The sequence below is a fragment of the Microtus ochrogaster genome, chromosome 10 (assembly GCF_000317375.1).
Source record: "Microtus ochrogaster isolate Prairie Vole_2 chromosome 10, MicOch1.0, whole genome shotgun sequence".
Classification (NCBI taxonomy): Eukaryota; Metazoa; Chordata; class Mammalia; order Rodentia; family Cricetidae; genus Microtus; species Microtus ochrogaster.
Genome location: NC_022016.1, coordinates 33,644,634 through 33,652,226, shown reverse-complemented (window position 1 = coordinate 33,652,226; position 7,593 = coordinate 33,644,634).

The following is a 7,593-nucleotide window of genomic DNA, read 5'->3' as shown; positions in this document are numbered from 1 at the left end:
CAGTTTGGATGCTCAACTTACTAGACCTGGATGGAGGTGGGGGTTCCTTGGACTTCCCACAGGACAGGGAACCCTGATTGCTCTTCGGGTTGAGGAGGGGGGTACTTAATTGGGGGAGGGGGAGGGAAATGGGAGGCGGTGGCGGGGAAGAGACAGAAATCTTTAATAAATAAATAAATTTAAAAAAATAAAAGCTGCCTAGCACATGCGCACAGGGGGCTGATGTGGTTTTATCATACGCAGATGACAGGACTTACGCATGCATGCGTGCAAGGGCTTAGCTGAGCCACACATGGATGATCTAACCATGCATGCACGTGGGTCATGCGCAGTGGGGGGGGCATCAGGCACTTCTACCCGAGGGCTTGTCCTCACATGCGTGGCCCTAGAACCTGGAAGTGTCAGCCTTATTGTGGCTGAAATCATAACAATGTCATCTGTGGATAGGCATTTAAAAAGTCTCATAATGATTTTTATTAGGTGAAAAAGTGAATATCTCTACAACAATATGATATTTTGATATATGTATATATAGTAAAGAGGTTAATGACAATCACACTAGCAAAATACCCATTTTCTTCCAAGTTATATTTTTTACTTTATGTTCTTAGTAACTTTTCAGTATGCAATGCAGTGTTGCTAACCATAGTCTTCCTGCTGTATATTGACCTCTAGACTCACATCCTAGCTTCATGAGTGTAACTTTGCATCCTTAGTACCCTCCTCATGTCCCCGCCCTTCGTAACCACCATTCTACTCTGTTTCCATGTTAAGCATGTTTTGAGTTTGTATATACATGAGATCATGCAGCATCTTTCATCTCATGTTTCGCTTATTATACTTAAGATGATGCCCTTCAGGTTTATCCATATTGTCATAACGAGTTGTTATCAAAAAGACAAGAAAACATGGTCCCACTGCAGTCCGGGTCTGTGTTGAAGTCTGTCGCCCATGTAGATGCTGGGATCAGGTCAGCCATCTGAGTTCATGTTGGGGCCAAAGGAACATGCTGCACCCGGGGCCATGTAGATCTCAGGGACCTGTGCTGCTACTGGATGCCATGGTGACATTCATGTCTGGGTCTATGACCCTATTGGAGCCAGGGTCAGTGTTGATATTTGTGGCCTTTGTCACCTCAGAGGACCATGGGAACCATGGCTGATGGAATCAGAGGGCAATACTGAGATGACCCTGCCCATTGCTGGCCCTATAGCGGGCCTTGTCCCTTTCTAGAAGCTGCAGCAGATGAACAGGCCCCTACCCTCATGGGAGAGATCCGCCCCCTTCGTACTTGGGAAAGGTGGCCCCAACCCTCACCATGGGCTGGGGAATGCTGATTCTAATGTCACCGGCATAGGAAAGCTGGCTCCAACCATCTCCTGAGATGGCAGGCCCCAGTGGCCTGGGCTTAACTACCACGCAGATCCACAGCTGGGCCTGGGGTTGGCACACCCTAACATCTATCCCATGTAGGACCTGCTGGAGCTCATGAAGGGACTGGTGATGTGGAACAATACCAGCAGGATCTCCATGACTCAGGGTGGCTGCAGCATACCCCAGACAAGTTTTGGTGAGGATCCAGTGATGATGGTGTATCAGAAACCAGAGGCCTTGAACCAGGCCAGTGACTCATTGCAACAAACATTTGCAAGTAAAGCTGATTAGACAAAAGGGTGTACAATGTGACACATTGCAGCTCCCAATGCCACCAGGATGAATGAAGGAGGTGTTGGAGAGGCAGGAAAGACGGAGGAAGGAAGAGGTGTTTTTTTTTATTATTATTCTTTTTTGTTTTTCTCTTTGTGTTTGTTTGCTTGCTTGTTTTGATTTGATGTTTTAATGTTCATTTAGGGGGCATTTAGGGGGCACTGCAGAAGGGGGAGGTATGAAGGAACTGGGAGGTGAGTGGAATTAGGGTGCATGATTTGAAATTCCTAAAGATTTAATAAAAAAGGATGTTAAAAAGACAAGAAAAATGTTTTTTCAGTGTGTACAGAAAAGAGAAACCTTTCACATGGGTATTGGGAAGGTAAAGGAGATCAGCAGTAAATTAGAAAACGGTAAGAAAGTTCTCTGAAAATTAAAAGTATGAACATGACGTGACCCAGTGATTTAATAACTAGATAACCTAAGGAAATTAAATCAGTATTTTGAAGAGATATTTATACTGTTGTGTTCATGTAGCATTATTCTCTTGTGAAAATTAATATGAAATATTCTACTTAATCTAATAACAAAGATTCATGAGCTTAGTGAATTGATTACAGTTGTGAAAAATCAATACTTGGTTTTGTGTCACTGAAACAAGGTGAAAAGTGATAGTGTAATCTCATTGTGTATAAATGTGTGTATATATATATTACTATGCAATCATTGATTGATTTATCAGTTTCACTAGGATGGAAGCTTCATGAGAATGGAGACGTCTAGCTTTTCCACTTTTAAGAGTGCGAACAGATCATACCACACCCTTCCCTTCATGTCATGTACAAATAACAAAACACACTGAGCCAACTGTCAGTGTCTATTTTCAAAATTACAGTTTTCAAACATTCATAGGGCAGTTTTAAAGCCTGAATGAGGACCTTTTTAAAGAGTGAATGTTCGGATATGTAAAAGGTGGGTGAAAATATGGAACATGGGAGCTGGGACTCCACATCAGAAGATGGGCTTGGAGAGTAGAGGCTTTCACACAACTCCCCTCAAATTGGTGCCTGCGTAGACAGCATGCAAAGTAGGCATCATTTCCCTTCTATTCAGAACGAGGCATTTTCTTCTGTGTATATGCAGTCATCTTACAAGTGGCCTGGAATTAACTCCAGGATGGGGAATGTTGATAATGGCAGGATTGTTTATCAGAAATTCTCCCTTCTATAAGAAACCCCTTTGCCTGGAGATATTTTATCTGCAAGTCCAAGGAAAATCTTTATGTTGTGTGCAGAGCAGCGTGAGGGAAGGAAATCAGGGTCTGTAGAAGTTTTATGATATATCTAGGAATGAATTCTATGACAATCAGTTTGTAAATGGGAGTGAAACTGATGGAAAGAAGGAATATTTTCTATAAAACTTACTAAGACCTTGTACCTTGTGACTAACAAAGTTAGAGCATATGATTCAATAGCTTGTTAGTACGTCAGAAGAGTCATACAATCATGATGATATTCTAATTTTAAAATGTTTCCATTGTCCTCCAAAGCAATGTTATGCCCCGTATCAATCATTCCTCATCTCCCTTGGTACTTTAGGCCATGCTAATCACTAACATGTCCTTTGGCAAATAGATTTGTCTATTTGCGATATTTTTGAATAAGCTGAATCATAGAATATGGTCCTTTGCTTTTGGCTCCTTTTCACTTAGTACAAACAATGTTGAAGGTTCATCCCTGTTGTAGAATTTAGCAGTATATGATCATATTTCCCATTCCTCATCCAACTCTCCTTGTATCTGCATCTTCCCAACACATCCCTTCCCAACTTCATTCTTCCTCCCCTTCTCCTCCTCCATTTCTTGATAACCTGCTAAGTTCAGTTAGTGCTGGCCAGAAACTTCCTGTGCTCCAGAATAGAAGAAACCAATGTTTGTCATTCAATGTACTCAGTTAATGCTATTAAGTTACAGAAATTCAAGCAGATTAAGGCATACATATTCTTTGAAGCAATGTCTTTTGCCCAAGGTTATCTTTTCTATGTAGGTATCTAGCTACATCAATACTATTTATAGAAAAATAATTGTCTGGATTTTATGTAAGTGGTTTATGCACACATATGTGCATGTGTGTGGGAGCCTGGGGAGGCCAGAGGTCAACTCATGATTATATTTCCTCTATTGCTCTGCACATTGTTTTCTGAGACAGTCTCTTCAGTGGACCTGAAGCTCACTGATTTGGCTAGAGGCAGGCTTGCCAGTAACCACCAAAGTTCTGCATGTCTTCAACTCTCAGCACTGGGGATATAGACATATCCCATCACACCCTGATGGTGGGATCTGAACTTAGGTCCTCATGCTTGCAAGCACATTACCTACTGAGCCACATCCTCTTTCCCTCCTTTTTGCCTCAGTGCCCTCATTGAAAATGACTATAATTTTGAAGGTTTATTTTTAATTATTTATTTCATTTGTTTGTATGTCATTGTACTTATAATAACTATCTCCTTTACTCTTAATTTGTAATAAATTTTGAAATTGAAAATCTAAGTCCTATACTTTTTTAGAGCTAGTTTTGGCTATTCTGAGTCCTGATAGATTCGATATGAATTTTAGGATGATAATGTAATTTAGGCAAAGAAATCAGTATGAATTTGCACAAGAATTATGTTGAACTTGTAGATCAGTTTGAGGTATATAATCATCTTAGTGATATTATGTCTTATAAACCATGAATATGGGTATTTTCTTGTTTAGAGCTTTCCCAATCTTTTTTAATAAATATTTTATTGTTCTTAATGGGAAAGTCTTGCATTTTCGTAAATATATTTCCAATTATTTTGTTCTTTTCTATGCTACAGTTAATCAAATTATTTCCCCCTTTAACCCATCAGTTTTGTATTTAGAATCCATTCACATGAATTGTACTTGGGAATATGGCATGACATTTCTATATATTAACAGTGTATAAATCAGATAAGGGAATTGGTATAAAATGATTTAATTTCCTTTCCAGATTGCTCCTTTGATTCTGTGTACTGCTATGGTTTGAATGTGTCTCCAAAAAAGTATGTTTTGAAAACTTAATTCTTACTGTAACAGTGATATGAGCCTAGTGGGAGGCGCTTAGGCCACAAGGCCTCCACCCTCAAGATTCTATTGCTACTGATTGTAAAAGGACCTAAGTTCTGAATTTGATCTCTTGTTTCCTCTCACCTTCTTCTGTAATGAGGTACAGAAAAAAGGCTCTCAAGAGGTGCTGGATCCTTGATCTTGGACTTCTAAGCCTCTAGAACTATAAGATAGTACATTTTAATTCACTATAAATTACCCAGTCTTGGGTACATTGTTATAGCAGCTCAAAATGAGCTAAGAGATATATCAACCTTGGGTCTGGAAACTGTATTTGGACAGCTGTGATCAATATGAGAAAAGCGAAGATATATTTAGGATAAACATAGAATCAAGACTATAAAATAGTTACTTTTCCTGGGTATGTTTGTGATGTATTAGTGCTTCCAAACTTTAATATTAAACACATGAATCTCCTAAGAATTTAATTAAAAGTCAGACTATTGTCATGGGCCTTGGGATGGGGCCTGGAATTCTGCCTTTCTAGCAATGTCTCAGAGCTTTTATTTTATTATTTGCAAATTAAAATTTATTCCAAATTATAATACCTACAGTATATTATTTTCCCATTTGACAGATAAGATGGGAGGGCAGGGTAGCGGAGGGAAGGCTATGATGCTTGTACCACTATTGTACCAGGTGGATTGTTTTGCCAGGCCAGGTGTTACTGTGGCCTGAAGGATTCACAGTTGGCTAAGACTCGTGGTTATTTTTATCCTTCAGTAGTAGGAGTAGGAGTAGGTGTCTAAAAGCTAGTCTCCTAAGAAGGCTATTGCAGACTGCTGTTTTACTGGGAATAATGAATGGTACAGCGTTAATACCATCCTTAGGGTGTCAGGCTATAAGTTTAAGACTATGGATAAGGCTCTGGCCATATAGCTGTGTAGGAAAGACTATAGAAAAGTAACCACATTTTTCTACTATTTTTCATCAGAATATTAGATAATTGATATTCCATAAGTAAAACATAAGAGACAGTCTCTGTTGTCCTTAGCACCTTTTATTGAAGTATGACCCTTGATGACAATATGGCAGGCATATCAATGTCAGCCAAGAGGGGAATGGTGGAGGACACAAACACACAAACAGTAAGAGTCAGAAAAATAATAGCATTGCATGGGATGGACAACTCCCCGAAATTGTACAGCAAACACTTATTCTTTATCTATATACACTGCCCCATGCCCCACCCCTTCTAAGAATTTGATCTTCAAATAATACCATATTCTGCCACAGAATTATTATTGGCAATGAGAGGGAGTTGCCAAGTTCCACATGGGTAGAAGTAGCCAGAAGTATACCCAACTTCTTCCATTTGAGGTTTGCTACTAGAAAAGCAGCACCCTCGGGGAAGGCTAGAGTTGAGGATGGAGTTCCGGTACCCCTTACACATCTTTTTTGGCACACGAAGTTAAGTGGCAAACAGAACTATGAACCCAGTCTCAAAAGAGGCTTTTTATGTTTTTAGTCTCTTTCCTTTCCTATGCATCCAATTGCTCCCTTTTTAGGGCTTTAATTCCAGTATAGCTGTCTCATACTCTAAGAGTCTACTTGGGCATTTACTGTCTATCTTGACTGAGTCTTCAATCATTTGACTTGAGGAGCATCTGTTATCTAGAGCCGGGGGATGAGGGGAGAATGGGTGGATGACAGTGATCTTGCAATGGCTCTCTTCTATCCATCACCTTGCTTTTCTATCATCCAGTGAGGTTGATGTAAGTTATTTGAAGGGAAAGAACGAAATACCAGTAACCTTTGGGTGGGTGTTGCCAATCTTATGAGCTACTTTCATGCCGCTATCTCCTCAGGGGCCTTGGAGGATGGCTGATGCTAGAAACCAAGACCAGAGAGAGCTATCCCACGCCAAGTAGCACTGGCACTTTGCAGCGATGTTCCTCACTGTGGAACGTCACAGCAGAAGAGGAGGGCATGCCAGTGTTAGTCGATTGAGCTTTGCTACTCAGCTTATCTTTGAGGTTATCTTTCAAATACTTTGGAAACTCAGCCTTGTATTATGAATCCGACTCTACAAACTCTTTTGAGATGAGACGAATGACAAAAATGAAAGTTAAGGCTTTGGCTGTAGTCCAGTGATATAGCACTTGCCCAGTATACACAAGGCCTTGGGTCCCACTTCCAACAATGCTAAAACAACAAACACACAAACCACAGTTAATAGTATTTTTGGTATCATATACTTAAGGTATAAGAAACATAACAAAGGCTAAAAATACCCAGCCTATGGCCATGATATCAAGCACAGTGACTGCTCCTGGTTCTACTATAGCCAAACAATCTTCAAAAGATAAAACACATAACTCTCATACATCTTTGAATGATACAACACATAACTCTCATCATCCTAGTATAAGACATCTGAACTGTTTTATCGATTGTCCTAGGGCCCATTATTAAAAGAAGGCAAGGCAAGTGTGGCCTCTATTCAAAGCATCTCTTCACCTCTCCCAATTTCCCTTTGGGTATCCTGAAAAGAACAGGCTATAACAGCACAGCACTGCACTACATAGCCCTTCCCTCACACCACAGCACTGCAGAGGACAGCACTTCACATCACACCACAGCACTTCACGTGACAGCACTGTACAGCACGGCACACGACAGCACTGCACAGCACTGTATAGCGCTTCACATCATACTACAGCACTGCACACTACAGCACTGCACAGCACTGCATAGCACTTCACATCACAGAACTGCACAGCACTGTATAGCACTTCACATCACAGCACTGCACAACACTTCACATCACAGCGCTGCACATCATACCACCCCACTGCACATCACATCACAGCACT